At 41.7% G+C, this 16,972-nt stretch overlaps 1 long non-coding RNA gene across 1 annotated transcript; it reads left to right on the top strand.

Moving 5' to 3' along the window:
* The first annotated feature begins 8,673 nt into the window (after positions 1–8,673).
* On the top strand, positions 8,674–12,578 carry LOC309707804. The gene is made up of 3 exons (XR_014277078.1): positions 8,674–8,690; positions 8,804–8,903; positions 12,528–12,578. It is a non-coding gene; the product is annotated as an uncharacterized lncRNA (long non-coding RNA).
* Positions 12,579–16,972: the final 4,394 nt, after the last annotated feature.

Below are 16,972 nucleotides of genomic sequence, written 5' to 3'. Positions count from 1 at the left end.
TGATGATGTCACCGGCTGGTTTCTGAAGTCCTGTTTTGAAGCCTCGAGGTGAGCGTCTCCGACATTGCTACTTCGTATGCAACATACTGGATGTGACAAGAAGGGATGGGTCTCACCTTGAAACAGTGATCAGCTAATGACTTCTTACTGACACGGTTGTGTTATGTGTTTGACAACATGTATTCCAGTATATTGTTTTTATAGTTACTTACAATGACTGCAGCAAGATGACATTTTATAGAGTCTGCCTTCAAATACAAGAAACTGCCATATATGTAAACTTAGCACAAGAAGTAAGGACGTTTGTGTTTTTGGTCGATTACCTCGTTGTTGTAACAATGCTTCTTGGCAATAAATCTTGTACCATTGGAAAGCCTGTTTATTTTCCCATAAATGGTAAAAAAATGTAAGCAAAATGCATTTGTGGGTTGAGCTACAGAGTGGAGTATGTGGGTATTGATTTTACTTGGTCACACACTGCTGTCCCATTCTTCAACGCACATTTGTCGCATCACCCATTGTGGTTGTGTTAATCACTGTGGCACAAACAGCATGTCCAAGCTGATCCCACAAGTGTTCAGTGGGGTTGAGGTCACTCCGTTCCGTCCTCTCCAATCCCAAATTCTGGAGGTAGTCTCTGATAAACCCCACCCTGTTGAGACAGGTTTTTCTCATTTTAGAGGACAGAGTTGAGTCTCAGACTGTGGAGATGTGGTATGGCCACTGGTTGCAGAATCTCATCTTGATATGTATCTGCATTGAGATTGCCTCCAGTAAAGACGAGCCCTATTTTTCCAGGGAGATGCTGCCACACACTGTTACATTGCCTCCACTGAGATCTGTTATTCTATCAGTGCTGCAATCAGCATAGCCTTCTCTCGGTCTTCTCCACATTTTGACACCATGAGCAGAATCTAAACTCATCACTGAACATAAAGTTCCTCCACAGGTTCAGGTTCCAGTGCACATGTTGGTGACACCAGTGTAAACGGGCTTGACTGTCATCCCTGTGATACCAGAGATTGGCTGTGTGCAGTCGGGCTGGGTAGAGAGCGATCAGCCATATCATCCTACAAACCTTGAATGCAAATCGTTTCCTTAGTGCTGACAGGATGAGGAAACAGTCTTCTTGTGGTGTTGGTTCTTGGGTAGTCCAATTTGTGGCCTGTCTCGGCTCCCCCATTATAGGGAATTTGCTTTTCAATGTGGAGATGGTACCAGGGCTTCTTTCAAATAACACTGCAAACTGAACACCAGCTTGAAGTTTCCCTGTGGCATGAGCCCTATTCAGATCAGTCAAACGTGGCATGCTTGGAGCAGACACCAACTGGGTGCTGTAGCAGGCCTCATGTTCTCAGGCATGTGATCAGGCACCTGAGTGTCAGGACCTGGGCCACCAGAAGCTCGAACCAAGAGTCACTAGTGGAATAAGCTGTTTGGCACTGGCAGAGAAGATTTGATGAGTGCAGCTCAGATACTCAACTCTGCTGCTCAACTCAGAAATACATTTTCCTTAGAAATATGTTACAGTTTAACCTCCTAAGATCCGAACCCTTCCACAGCATGCATTTTTAATTTCTCTCTTTTTACCTAATTTTTGTTTCTAAGAAAAATGAGAGCCACTTATGAGGATATTCATTTAAAATTTCAATAGAACAGTAGCAGTATAATGTCCTCGTAAGTGGATATCAGGCCCTTGTAGAGCAAAATTGAGTATTTTGGTCTAAATAACCCAAAATGTGATGTCCTCATGTGGACGCCAGGTCCTGTGAGGTTAAGGGTAGATAGACAGGTTTTCCACTTGTTTTAGATTTATTGCTAAAGAAAAAATATATATTGTTGCAACAAAGAGATAATAAAGCAAACAAAAATTATCGTACTTTTTTTGCTCAGTTTACATTAACGGAAGCCATTATTTTAATTTTTTATTTAATTTTATTACTAAAGTAGTCATTCTGAAATAACCAAATGGAACTCATATTTGTAGGTGTGATGAGGTTTCTCTCTCTGGGCAGAAAACAGATGCTGCACTTGCAGGAGGTGTGGTTAGTAAGCCGTTAGCCCACTTACCGCTTAACTAATATTAGATAATGTAGTGAACCCTTCACTTGTACAATCAAAAGGACAAGAGCAGAGAGTTTGGGGACTTAACAATTGAGATTTAGTAATTTAGTGAGCTTTACAGGTGCTAGTAGGCAGGCTCTTTTTTTAAACTGTTCCTCCTGCTATAAAGAGTGACAAACACCTAATTTGAAGTGTGTATAGCTAAGCTAATCACCTCCCAACTCCAGCTCAGTACTTCAAAGGCACCCTGTAGAGCGATGTTTACCTTCAGTGTTCCTCACTAAAAATGAACCACATGGATCCTTGCAGTCTAACAAACATGATGAAAGAGCTTTCTTGCTCATTCAACATTAGCACTATTTAAATCTTTAAATATCCACCTGTTTACAGCAGTATTTTACTATCCAGTAGTTTTTTTTTCTTCATCACTAAACGGCGTGTTACTTTACCAACTCTCAATCAGCAAGCTAGCACAAAATGACGCGTTCCATTCGCCTCAGAGGTCCAATGTTGCATGTCAGTAACTTAAGCGCATGGACTGCAGTATGTTCATACGGTGGCCCTCAAAGGTCAAACGCACTGCAAGTTAAGAAAACATCAGCGTCTACTTCTGTTGCATTTCATTCAAACTCGATTGTGTTTTGTGTGCTTTTGCAGCATTTTTCTATTTGCTGGTGTTTTCTGAAGTTGCAGTGTGTTTGACCCCTCAGGGCCACCGTAGACAATATGGCTTCTGTATATGCCTTGTTTAGTAACTCACAAAATCCACAAAGGTATCTGTACAGATTACAAGTTTTACAGTTTTGCTTTTTTTTTTTTAGTTTTTGCATTCACTGCCATTTTCCAAAAGTCAATTTCCATACACAAGCTCAAAAATAACTCGACATTTGACTGACATGCAGTTTCACAGCCAGGTGAGGCCTCTTTGATTATTTTGATAAAAGTTCTGGAGTTGAAGCTCTGAACTCACTGCACCTGGTCATTTACTGGAACAGATGACACAAAGATGAACTTATGTGACAGGAAGATGGGAAGACTCGGCCACCTGATCTGAACTCAACAGAGCATGCTCACAGAGGTTGGCTACAGTAAAGACCTGCCAGAGCATCTCAAGGGAGAGGACTAAAGGTTCTCAACTTCATATTTAAAGTTATGTTGGTTTGTCCGATTAATTTTGAGCCTCTAAAAATGGAGGACCATGCATAAAAATGGCTGTAATTTCTAAGCAGCTCATGGAAAATTTCTGTAAAACTTATTGAATTAAAGCTGACGTCTGCACTATGACTATGATTGTGCATTTACATTTAGGCAAAATGACAAAAAATAATAATAAAGAACATCATCTCAAAACAAGACAGGGACATGTAATTTTTTCACTTTGAAACACGATATTGAGCTCCCTATTTTCAGGTCTCATGTTGTCATTTTTGTGCAGACTTTCAGTATGCATGTTTTAATGGTGAAGAAGAATTAAGTGCACATATAGTTAATGACTAAACCGCCACTAAGCCTGTACCGGGAGCTTATCGCTGCAGGTGAAAAAGCTCTTTGGATTCATAGCAGTGGTGTAATTCACGTTCAGGAGCACAATACTGTTCTATCCTGAAATGACTGTCTGGAAATTGTGACTTCAGTACATCACCAGCAAGGTTCATTACTCCTTATCTTTAAACTGCAGTGGTACAATTGGCTTAGGGGCTCGACAGTGGGCGGCTTCTATCAAGACAGTGAGAAGGGAACCTGCTCTGGCAGAGCCTTTTCATTATCCTTCCATCTCCCATCTCTCCTGTGTGATTTTTACCGAGGGCAGGTGAGTGTGGTATGTCTCTGTGCTTACATCATCTGCCTCCCCAGCCTCATTTCCCTCCCTTTGTGACATCTCAGATCTCTTGCTCACTCTCAAACTCCCAGAGACAGATGTACTCTGTAGTTGCAGATTTTTTTTCTGCGAATCGGAACACCCGGGGAGGGTAAAACACACTTTTTTGTGCCAGGTCATTAAACGATTTTAATTTGGAGCTTTTGGAGATTTAACTTTATTGCTGAACTTTTAAAATTTGCACATGATATTTACAGAAATGCACAAAAACGCACCCGTAGATATGGGGGTGGTTCATTAAAGAGCACTCCCGGCCAGGAGAATGAAAGATTTTGCTCCTGTACCCGGTGGGCCAGTTGAAAAGGGCAGCCAAACAACTCCTGGTATTACTGCTGCTGCACAGTGGAAAGGAACCTACATTAAGTGTAGTTTTGAAGCGCTGTGCTTGAGAGCTGCCCTTTCTAGATGTGGTATTATCAAAGCAGTCTGACGCAGAGCGGAGAAGCCTCCAGCTTGACCCGGCATCAGAGTTTGGAACACAAGTAGTTGTCAGGCTTGTCACAGCCAACACTGCAGTGACCAAAATAACCGTCTTTCTATGTGTCTGTGTGTGTGCGCACGCGCCGCCTGTCTCCCCCATCACTCTATGCCTGCCCAAGTAACAAAAGGAACCCTCCCCAGGCACAAACAATAACCACCCTCCTTCATTCTCCACATTGGCATTTACAGTGACGCCTCCGGCAGGGATGGAGGGTGGCAGAGATATGAGGACAGGAAGAGAAGGGGGGGGAAAGAAAAACAGAAAGGGGAAGGAAATGGAATTAAGAATAAGGGGCTAAAGAAGATAAAAGAGCGAAGAAAGAAGGAGTTCTTCGCTCATTTTCGGTTTTGATTTCTCACAGAGCCCCGGGGGTTGTCTTTGTGAAATAACCTTCTTTTAAAAATGACAATTAGACTCGCTGTCTCTCTCAAAGATCACGGCCTAATGTGGGCCAGCCTGTAGAAGGAGGCGGCTTGATAGAGCATGATGATAAGGGCAATAATGAGAAACATTCTCACCACTGTATTAATACATATTAAAATCAACCCGCTAAAGGGAGGGCCCCACTTCTTACTTCAATACACAGGCAGCCACACATAGAGGCCAAGCAGCATTAATAATGTACAGTCTAACTAAGAGAACACTGTGGAAAGGTCGAGGCTGGCTGAGAGGCAAACAACATGACTTGGGAGTTATTAGGTCAGTGGTTACGCTGTTATCTTCTGTTTGACAGGAGGTATATATCCAACCTGGTGCTGGTTAAATATCTTATGAGGCCAATCATTCTTGAGATAAACATCTCAGCAGTTTTAGAGAAAGAAGTTCCTATAGTTAAGTGATAGTGGGGAGTGTCAGTGGAGTTGCTGGCATTACAAGTGAGCTTTATTTAGCTTGTTTTGCTTGGATAGCACGCTGCATGCACAGACTGTACAGCTGCAATGTACAGACACACATCTACTATCTTACATACAAACAAAGGTCTAGAATTTCACCTACCAAAACTAAAGCTGAAGACTGCTCGCGTGGCCTCTACCTCACAGGAACACGCTATTTATCAGGTGATTCCATGAAAAATGAATCAAATTAATGCTGTCAAGATAGTCAACAGTTCCAAGAGGTTAAATGACTTGACAGAGGTGTGAAGTAAAAAGTACAAATAAAATACTTCGTTACTGTACTTAAGTACAATTTTCTGTGCTTTACTCCCTACATTTTTAAACAAATACCTTTAGTTTTTACTCCCTACATCTTCAAAACAGGCTTGTTACTTTTGGTTTAATGCATTAGAGGGGAGTTATTATTTCACATCACTGACAGCCTCCAAACATCAAACCGATGCCTAAACAGTAACACATGAAAGACAGTCCTGTTCATGTCAAAAAAGATGAAAGATGCGGAACTATGTGCCACAGTCATGGATGGGTGGGGGAGGACGGGGAGGGGGGGGGCACACCTTAATGACTGCAGGTGTCCATGAGTTGCGGTACTTCTAGCTAGCAAAGAAGAGCGAGCATAAAGGTGTGACATGTTGTAGCACAAATGCAGTGTTTCCATTAGCTCAACAAACATCAGCAAACACACAAACTCCAAAGACTTTTTTCTTTCTTACTCTGAGTGCATTTCAGAGCCGGTATTTTTTCACTTTTACTTGAGTAAAGAAGATGAATCAGAGCTGAAGTATTTTTTAACACTATGATCCGTACTTCTACTTAAATACAGAAAGTCTGTAGTTTTGCCACCTCTGGAATTAGAAGACAGATCACCTACGAGCCATAGGTGATCTGGGTCAGCACAACTCTCAATCAAAGCGACCAGACAGCTGCAAATAAATCCAGCCGGTATCCAAATAGATGAGCTATTAAATGAAAAGCAGCTACAGGACTGTTAAGAAAGAGAAACTGGTTGTTATACCAGGCCATAAACATGCTTTTAATTATCTAAAGTTGGTCATTTTTAACAGTAAATGGGATTGACTCACTTTTGGAGCCGGCCAGTAGAGGAACTGCAGTTTTACACGCTTTAACTTTTTTTTTTGGCCTGTGCGTTGCCACTTGGCACACACAAACTACTGTACTGAGTGTCAAGAGCGAGTATATTTGGAGAAATTTGGGGTTAAATCCAATAAATACAAAATAAATAAATAATTTAACAAAAATAATTAATTAAAAATCAAATCATAGAACGTGCACCACAAAGAAAATGAGTTTGGATTAAAAACCCAAAGAATTAGCAGATAAGCAGAGGACAAACAAAGTTTGGCGGATATTTGGTTTCTTAGACTTCTTCAGACTCTCTCACCTTTCTAAATTACCACACAAGGTGACAGCGAATCAGCTCAAAATACACGAACACACACCAGCACGTGTTCCCGCACATACACAGACTGAAGGGAGCTAAGACGAGAGATCGAGGCAGTGCATATTAAAAGTACTCTAATTAGCCAAACTGTCACTCTCATTCTCTGGCAGCCACACTGGACTGTGCCTGGCGACTTGCCTGCCTGCACATTTCCACTGGCCCTCTCAACTATATATTATATACTGTATGGGTCTGAGGATTAGTGGATGTTTAGACTTTAGGCAGAGCAACTGCTCCAAACTACAGAAATTAATCGAGAGAAATGTAAATGTAAATGAATCTGCTCTGTGGAAGTTCATAATGTATGCCCCCTGACAGCTCCTGCAAATAGGCTCTCTTGATCTGGCATCAGTACTGAGTGTATATCAGTCTAGACCAACTGTTATGCCAGAGGATGATCACTAACTTGCCCGTAGTAACGATGGAAAATATCAGAAATTTCAAATGAGTGGGCCAGCTTTTACTAAGAACTTTAATGATACATTTCTAAAGCACACACCTTCATGGCTTTTAGCTCAGAATCTTGTTACTTGTTACTGTACCTGTTCAACTGCTCGCTAAGGCAAATATCTAATTAACCAGTTAAACTCAGAGCACCTAACCATGGACTTTGACCTGGTCAAGACGACCTGCTGAAGTTCAAACTGGACATCAGAATGGGAAAGAAAGGCGATTCAATTACTGATTACTGGACCTGAGTATTGTTGCTCCTCATGCAACCTTCATGACCACAGTGTAGCCATCCTCTCATGGCCGCTTCCAGCACAAATGACGTCAAAATTCGATACTTGAACACGACGATGAGTTCAATGCCCTCCACAGCCACCAGATCCCGGTCCAGCACCTTTGGAATGTGCTGGAATGGGAGATTCTTGTCATGGATCCATCTGCAGCAACTGTGTGATGCTGTCATGTAAATATGGATTAAAATCTCTGAGGAATGTTTCCAGCATCTCATTGAATCTGTAGCATGAAGAATTAAGGCAGTTCTCGAGGAAATAAAGGATGCCCAACCTAGCACTAGTACAAAGATGCAGTTCTGCTGAGTGTATTAAAACTATACACTGCAGTTACAATTTTACTACCAATCTTTCAGAGAGATTTTCCACCATGAGAGCCACTGATACCATACCACGCCAGGGAAGCATGAAAATCAATTTGGAAAAGCTTGAAATGTTGTCCAGTTTGGTAATCCATCACTGAGAGCATTTCCTTAGCGTAAGGTTTTGTCAGAGTTATGTTATTGTCATGAGGAAGGGGGCACAGAGAGCCGTGTTTTCTGTTGGTGTTTCTGTCACCCACTGACATTTTAGCATTTCAGAGTCAGAACAGCAACTTGGCTCATACAAGCGATGACATTATGCTTTTCAAACCATCTGTGCTTGCTTGTTGTCCTTTTCCATATATATATATATATATATATATATATATATATATATATATATATACATATATATGGGGTTAAGAGCAGCAGAACGAACGTTGAAAACAGGCAGCCAAAGAGAGCAAAATTATTAGGACTTTTGTAGGAAACATAAAGAGGGATGAAAGTGGGCTGGAATAATCTGAAACAGCGTTCCAGCACCTTCTGTTAATGAACAATTAAATCTGATAGGTAGGTTATTGCATATTACTGTCAAATGAGTTCATTTTTCATGTGCTGCAGCGCGGCGTCACTTCCAGTGACAGCATGGAGATACTTGCATGGTAATAAGAAAATAATGACATCCAAGGACTCGCTTTTACCATCGACACATCCTTAATGCTCAATGCTGTGATGCGTTCATGGTGCAGATGTAAAATTGTGGTTGCAGTCAGAAACTACCAATACTGTTAGATGCAGGTGGCGAACACGTACGGCTTCTGCACAGTAATTTGGAACGGTACAGAGCAGACATGGTGGTATTGGTCAGTGTTTCTGATCCGGTCATCAAATTATAACTTTAAAAATGGTTTTAAAGTGCAAAGGAGCTGAAAACTAGCAGTTCGAGTAACATCTACTTATATTTTGTTGAATTCAGGTGGCTAAATCAATAAAGAGCAGAGTAGCAGCCCAGGTTCGCTGATCACACCCTAACAGATGGCGTGACAATGTGAAGTATTTCTACACTGGTTGAACAGGTACCTGGTTTTAAGGTTTCCCCAAATCCCAATTTAACCTCTGAATATAACCTCATATATTATATAAACACATTACATTAAGTTATAAATAAAAGCCTTTATGGTGGAGCTTCTCAAATAAATGGGAATGAACTGAACAGAAGTTGCAGCTAGACAACTCCAGTAGGTTGTTAATGACATTTTTGACAATTTTTAAAACTCAAACAGCTACATCAACGCTACCGTGCACTGAGCAAATTCAATTAGGCAAATATGATATATTGTGGATAAATGTCTGGTGTTGTAACCCCATCATTAACAGATTAATCAGGTAGGGGCAGTTTGGGGGCTTCTAGAGGGGATGTGAAGTTGGAAGGGTACTGGGAATAAAGAAGGACAAACGCACAAGAGCGTTCTCTCATGTCTGTGTAAACTCACAGAGGGATGCTGGAAAATAAAAGCTGTCTCAAACACAGGAAAGCAATGTTTGGGAACTTGTCAGCATGCAGCAAAGTAGGAAACATTTAATGAGATGAATCATTTCCCGTTATGAATCTGAGGATAAGACATAACTGGAGAGTTGAGAAAGAACATCAATTACGTTTGACCAGCTTGTGATTCAATTTTCAGACTTCTGATTAGAATAAATTATACTCTCTCCTCTACATCACCTTACTTTTGTCTCATCAAAGGAGACAGAAGAAAAGAATCACAAGTCATTTCCACATTAAGGGCTGTAATTGTGGCGAAGCTTCACAAAGCAGATATTCCTTCACTAAAGTGTTCCTTGCCCTGAAAGTTTGGGAAAACCAGTGAAAACCAGTGCGTAAGGTGATGTTTGAAAGATCATTTCTGTTAAATGAAAATTCAGCTAAATCAGTTTTAGTCATGACCATGTAATTTTGAACATGATACAGTCTCTTCAGTTGTATGTCTATCTGTCAAAAGGCTGAATTGTCAGCTGCTGAGATCTAATGTTAAGGCAATGTTGATATGTTAACAGCCAGATAATCAGGAAAACTGCTTTACATGCAGCAAATACACTCACCAGAAATTTTATCAGAGTACACCTGTTTAATCGCCCAATTATATGGCAGTAGCCCAGCACATTTAGGCTGAAGACATGGTCAAGGTGAGCTCAGAGATGGGGAAGACACCTGACTCAAGTGACTTCCAGCGTGGAGTGAAAATATTTGTGAAAGACAAGAGTAACTTAAATAACCACTCGGATCAACCAAGATATGGAGAAGAGCATCTCTGCGCATAAAACACACTGAACTTTGAAGCAGGTGACCAACAGCAGAGGATCACACTCAGTGCCACTTCTGCCAGCTAAAAACAGGAAACTCAGGCTAAACATTGCTACATTTAGCCTGCCCATCCCTGAGCCTGGTTCTGCTGGAGGTTTCTTCCTGTTGAAAGGGAGTTTTTCCTTCCCACTGTTGCCAAATGCTTCCTCATAGGTTGCCATCTGATTGTTTTAAAAGGTTTTCTGTATTAACGTAAGGTCTCTAGCTTACAATATAAAGCTCCATGAGGCGAGTGATGTTGTGAACTGATGCCATGTTTAGGATACTGGTGGTGTAATGATGTAATGGTGTGGGGGATATTTTCCTGGCACACCTTGGACCCCTTAGCACCAACGGGAGCTTTACATCCTGGACAAATCTGCGGCTACTGTGTGATACTATCATGTCAATATGGAGTAAAATCCCTGAGGAATGTTTCTTTGTTGCATCACCAATCTGTATGCAGCACCAGCTGCAGTATTTCGATCAATAAACCCCCTGCCAGAGCTCTGCGATGATAATATAATAGCATCTTTAAAAACAGGGCTTAGAAAGTGCTTTGGCAACAGTGCAAAAGCGAAGTCCTGGCATTCATGTGGATTTTTCCTCAACACTTTCCACCCAATTAATCAGTGTTGCAGATGAGCTGAAACATCCCCAACACCCTGCAAATTCCACAAGTCTCCTGAAGGCTCAAAGAACGTGAGAGAGAACCCAAGAGAGATTCCAAATCATCCCAACTCCCCATATCTCAACTGGATTAAGCATCCAGAATACATCTGATTCATAGGGACCCCACAAGACAACCCACAGGACCCAGTGGATCTACTGCTAACATTTCAAAGCTGACAGGACACCAACAGAGATCCTGCATTCACGCCACAATGGGTAAGAAGAGCATAATAAACAATATAAGACAGGTGGTATTAATGTTGTGCTGTAGCTGTATAGTGCAGCTTGTGGAAAATCCCTTTATTTACACCAGCATCAAAGCATGTAACACAGCCCGTGTGTATTTTCTATCTTGGTGGGTCAATAATCTTGTTCAGGAGGTGAAGGATGAGAAATTCTTCATTGTCAAAGCAAAGCTTGGTGTTGATGAGCTACCTTTCAGTGTCACTGAGTTCTAGAGTTGTAATGTTAAGACAGCAACATGTTGTTTTGTGTAGATAATAGCTCACATCTCCACTCCTTTTCATTACTTACACCTTCCTAGTAGCAGGTTGGACCCCCTTTGTCAGGATGGATCCATGCTTTCGCGTTGTTTACACCAAATGCTGATGCTGCCATCAGAATGTCACAGCATAGATCGAGACGCATCAGGCCAGGCAACTTTTTTCAAACCGTCTGTTATCCAGTTTTGGTGAGTCCGTGCAAATTGAAGCCTCAGTTTGTTCTTGGCTCACTGGAGTGACACCCGGTGTGATCTTCTGCTGCTCTAACACATCTTACTGTACTTCAAAGTTTGACGTGTTGCGCATTCAGAGACACTCTTCTGCATACCTTGGTTGAAATGAGTGGTTATTTTAGTTTCAGCTGCCTTATTACCTCGAAGGTCTAACATCAACAAAATACTATCACCCGGCAACCAGGGAACTGTTTCAAATTGGAGATTTTCTTCTTTCAGATCAGTCTTTGTAAACCCTTGGGATGGCTGTGTGAGAGAATCCCAGCAGATCAGCCCAACAAACCACGCCATGTTCACAGTCACTTAAATCACCTCTCTTCCTCATTCATATGCTCAGTTTGAACTTTAGCAAGTTGACTTGATCATGTTTACAAGCTGCTGCCATGTCTTAAAGAGCTAAGACCTATTTCAAGGGTGAGCTTAAATCATGCAACAGTACCCAATAAAGCCTTGTTTTGTCTTCCAGGTAGGCATTCCCATTACAATAATCTCAGCATTTATAATTTCAAAAGAAAATCTGGCACGCGCCTACTGCTGGCAGTAGGTCAGAGTTGAATTCTCTTTTACTTTCTCTGCTGAGGATTTCTTTCGATTTTAAACGTTAAGCCTGTACGATAAACCTCACGCCTCCTGCTGTGTTGAACGTTCACGTTTGCGGGATCTCTAAATCCAAGTCGGTACCAAGAATTTCATTTCAGCTGGAAAAGGCACCGCATTACAATAACTGTAAAAGTTCAGCATCTGTTACGACCAGTTAAATATTGGACTGGGTTCCTTCACATAAAACAGTTACATAGCAAAGAGCTTTTTACTGCTGTTCTGGGGCACAATACTGTAAGAATACATGAATGCCCTCGCACACACACACACACACACACACACACACACACACACACACACACACACACCTTATTCAGTGAATACAGTATCCTGCTGTTTCTACTCTAGGGGGGAACCCGAGGAGAAGAAGCTCAGATCTGAACTAAAGCATGACAGCTGCACTGTCTCTCTCTCTCTCTCTCTGCTGGGACTACAGTGAAGGAGAGAGCTGGAGACTGGAGGAAGCACTGGGAGAAAGACTCACTTCAGAGAAAATGATGCAGAGCTTCCTGTGCGAGTGGAAGCCGGCAGATGGAGAGTTTAGTGAGGAAGGTATAGACAGAGAGACAGAGAGAGGGAAGAGGGATGAGATGAAAGAACAAAGTGGCAGCTTCTTTCTCTCTCTCCTCTTTTACTGTCCCACAAGCCTCCCTCTAGTTTCCAGCTGAGACTCCCCTCTGTAGCGGGCATGTCTCTCCTCAGCGGGTCTCATCAATATTTCTCTGTGGTTTACAAAAAATAAAGCTGAAAAGATGAAGTTGAAGTACCACTCCTTTACTTTAAAAAAAATAAATAAAAGATAAATTAATCATGCACAAGAATTGCTTTTAAAGATTTAATGCTGCCTTGAGATGATTTCCGCTGCGTATTTTCTTTTAAAAATACACCTTTCAAACGGATTGTTTACTGTCTGATGAGGTTTGGCACGCCAGTGCAATCTGATGCACGGCGCACAGCTCAGCTATGGAATTTTTAACCTCACTCCACCATCTCATTTATAGTTAATGAGATATCAAGGGTTGTGCTAATTGTTTTTCGACTCTGAGATGATGGGCTGATGAAATAAAGATAAAGGAATGAATAAAAGAGCGTAGGGGAGCAGGAAGATGAAAGAGTGTGAGGGGGTTGTAGTTTAGCAGGTAGCGAAGGATTATAATAATAATGGAAATAATGTGGTCGATTGAGATGTTCACTGCTTTTGCTCTTTTTCTTTTATTCTGATGTACACTTAAGGTTGTAGCAATGCACTAAGGATTAGGAAGCAATCATTCTTTTATTAGCTGTGTTTCAGGTAATTCTCTGTGGTAAACTAGAGCTAACCATGGTTCCAGCTGATTACAAGCAAACAAAACCTAAAAAAAAGGACAGTCTTAAACATATCTTCTCTTTTTTGCCTGGAGCAAAAAGCCATTGTTTAAGCACAACAACACTCTGAAGGCTACTAATGACATCGTGACTGAAAAAACAACAGAAATTAAAATTCAAAGACAGAAACGAAACTGTTCTTTGCCCACAGTGGCTGTGTCGGAGAAAAAAATATCCCTCCTATTTGATTCATTCAAACGTACATGCAGAGTCAACAGGTGTGTGCCGGTGGCGTGCCCAGGAAAGCTGAAAAAGAGAGACCCATGTAAGGAAAACGGTGATTAGGGGAGTCTGAACACTTAGATTTGGACTAAAATTATCTGAAACTTTGGACAGGTTTCATATAAGTGTCCCCCAATGCAACAGTGGACCTACTGGGACAAACACAAGTTTTTGAAAAATGACAAGTTTGGTAGTTTTACTTCTGTGCACTACCGCAGTGCATTCCAAATCAATTGTATAGGATTGAAGTGCAGGCTTTCAGCTTTAATTCAAGGCATTTAATAAGAAACATTACTTTTTTGCATAGTCCCCCATTTCTATAGGCTCAAAGGGAATTGGACTTATAATTGAAAAACAGGCGAGGTGAAGCCTGCTCCCCATTATTTCAGACAAAAGATCTGTGAAGTCAATCAACTGAAAATGAGTTTTGTGCTTTTGCTTGATTTTATTGTGTAAATCTGTCCCACGAGGTTGAAATCTGGTGAATTAACACAGCTTATCTATGCCAAAGTATTTAAATAAGACTAAATGCATGTGGAGTCAACTTGATTTTTCTAATTGATTTTCTACACAAATCTATATTTTATTGTAACAAAATTCAAAGGTATTGTGTACTAAGTACAAAAATACAATGATAAAAGATCTGTCGGTGATTCCAAGTGCTGAACTTGTATTTGGTATCAAGATGAGACCCAAGGAGATGCCATCATTAGGCTGAAAAAGAACACACTGCAGGAGGCATGTTGCTGTCTACAACCAAGAGATGGCTTCAGGAACTGAAATCTGGAGTGTGCACAGTTCAGTCTTAGAAACACAAATACAAAATCGGAGGCAGAGACTCATCATCATCATCAGATCAAAAACAACTAGCGAAATTAAAAATACAATAAAATAATTAATAATACAATAAAATTAATAAGAAAGGTGTCCGTTTCCTACAGAGTTTAAAGCCAGGGAATAAAAATAGGTTTTCAATCTGGACTTAAAGACCTGCACTGATGACGCTTGTCTAATATGGAGGGGAAGGTCTACAGGACTCAAACAAGCAGCTACTGAAGCTGCAGTAAAGGCCTGACAGAGCATCTCAAGACAGGAAACAGCATTTGGTGTATTTAGTATTTAGTATTTATTTATTTATTGTCATTGTCAAAAACAATGAAATTGCGTTTGGGGCTTCCATACAACCCAAAAAAAGAAGAAAATAATAAATACCCCTTAAAACCCAAGTGTACATATTTAACCCAGTGTGACTCCAATGCAATAAGACAATCCTTAGCAATAATGTTCGTAGAAATTCAGACAAAGACCTGAGAAACATGACAAAATACAACAATGCAACCCATTCAATATTATTGTACTGTGAGATATGATATCAGATATGATAGTTATCTATTTAAGAAAGAGGGGGGGGGGGGGGGGGGCAGGAGGGGGAAGAGAATAAAGATATGATGCACCAATGCAGACCAGTTCATTGCTATTAAGAAGTTGGATATGGTTATTGTCCGTGAGAGGGGGGCAGAGAGTTCAGGAGCCTCACAGCCTGTGGATACAGGCTGTTGGCCAGTCTGGATGTTCTGGCCTGTATAGACCTGTACCTTCTCCCTGAGGGCAGCAGATGGAAAAGGTGGCGCGCAGGGTGATGTTGGTCCCGCAGGATACTGTGCACCCTCCTCAGACAGCGAGTGGGGAAGATATTACTGATCTCTGGCAGACTTGTTCCAATAATTCTGCCAGCTTCTTTCACCACCCGCTGGAGTGCTTGCTGATCGGCCTTGGTGCAGCTGGGGAACCACACTAGAAATCCATACGTCAGAACGCTGCTGATGGCACAGTTGTAGAAGTTCAACATCAGAGATCTGGGAATGTGTGCGCTCCGCAGTCTCCTCAGGTAGTAGAGGCGCTGTTGGGCCTTCCGTACAACTGAGGTGATATGGTTGCCCCAGGACAGGTCCTCGGTCACAGTTACCCCCAAGAATTTAAAACTGCTCACCCTCTCCACCGCCTCACTGCCAATGAAGAGAGGCAGATGGTTGTTATGACCCCTCTTCCGGAAATCTACAATGATCTCCTTGGTCTTTTTGGTGTTTAAGACCAAGTTATTGTCGTGGCACCATGACTCTAGTTGTTGCACCTCTGTCCTATAGTTTGTCTCATCATTGTTGGATATAAGTCCGAGCACTGTAGTGTCATCTGCAAACTTAACAATGAGATTGGACGCGCAGGAGGAAATACAGTCATGGGTGAAGAGAGTGTATAGCAGAGGGCTCAGAACACACCCCTGAGGGGCACCGGTGTTGACCACAAGGGTGGAAGAGGTGTTCTTACCCACTCTGACACTCTGTCTACGGTTAGTGAGGAAGTCCACAATCCAGTTGCACAGAGAGGAGTTAAGTCCCAGTTGGTGGAGTTTGGGACGGAGTTTGTATGGCCGGATGGTATTAAAAGCCGAGCTGTAGTCTACAAAGAGGAGCCGTGCATAGGTGTTCCTGTGTTCCAAGTGCTTCAGTAATGTGTGCAGCACTGTGGCGATCGCATCCTCGGTTGACCGGTTCTCCCTGTATGCAAACTGGTGCGAGTCCAGGGATGGTGGAAAAGCAGCTCTGATGGTGATGAAGGTAATAGCAAAAAAGAAAAAGTCACTGTTCAAAAATGAACTAGAAATGAGCTAGAAATGGCAAGAGAACCATAACGTGCCAGACATTTTTCCTCTATTGCAAAATGGAAACGTACAGCGTAGCGTGTAGGTTAACTCTCATTTAATAACCCCGTAGACTGTTCTACAGTAGCACTAGCAGGCTCTCTTTTTTCCTCACCTGTTTTATTTGTCAGCTAAGCCCAGAAATCCTTGTACTTTGGTTTGACAGATTCCTTCGGCATCCAGCACCATGTTATTGGGTTGTCGGACAGGAGCGCTGGCAGCAACTTTGACTCAGAGCAACTCCAGCCCTGGTGGGAGTTTGACTCCAGAAAGAGAGCCGTGCTTAGACGTAGTCTTAACTATATCCACTTGGTAATGCTCGGCCCTCTAAGCACACAACCTGCTGCTATAGTAATAAGGAGTTTGAACACCCCAAAATATAAATAAATAAAATAAATATTAAGTTAATACAGTGTCGTGCAAGAAGCAATACACCCGAGCTGTCCACTAGTACATATTCAGTGGCTACTACTCGTTACCTCTTTGGTTGAGCTTGCACATTTATAGA

Source organism: Aulonocara stuartgranti (genome assembly GCF_965226115.1).
Source record: "Aulonocara stuartgranti genome assembly, chromosome: 6".
NCBI classification, from domain to species: domain Eukaryota; kingdom Metazoa; phylum Chordata; class Actinopteri; order Cichliformes; family Cichlidae; genus Aulonocara; species Aulonocara stuartgranti.
Note: the sequence above shows the minus strand (reverse complement) of the source record. Positions and strands in the feature narration are given on the sequence as shown.